We start from the raw sequence: 233 nt of genomic DNA on the forward strand, positions 1-233 counted from the left end.
AGTCAGATTTTTGGTTTTCTCTTGGAGAAGTTGTTTGCTTGAACACTTTATTTAAAATTGGGATTCTGGGAATGTCTGGGTGGCTCAGTGGGTTAAGCGACCTACTTGTGATTTCAGATCCTGATCTTACAGTGGTGAGCTCGAGCCCCACATCAGGCTCTGCACTTAGCCGGCAGTCCATTTGAGGCTCTTTCTCTCTGCCCTTCCCCCCCCCCCCCCCCCCCCCCCCCCCC

Source organism: Mustela nigripes, chromosome 14 (assembly GCF_022355385.1).
Source record: "Mustela nigripes isolate SB6536 chromosome 14, MUSNIG.SB6536, whole genome shotgun sequence".
Lineage (NCBI taxonomy): Eukaryota > Metazoa > Chordata > Mammalia > Carnivora > Mustelidae > Mustela > Mustela nigripes.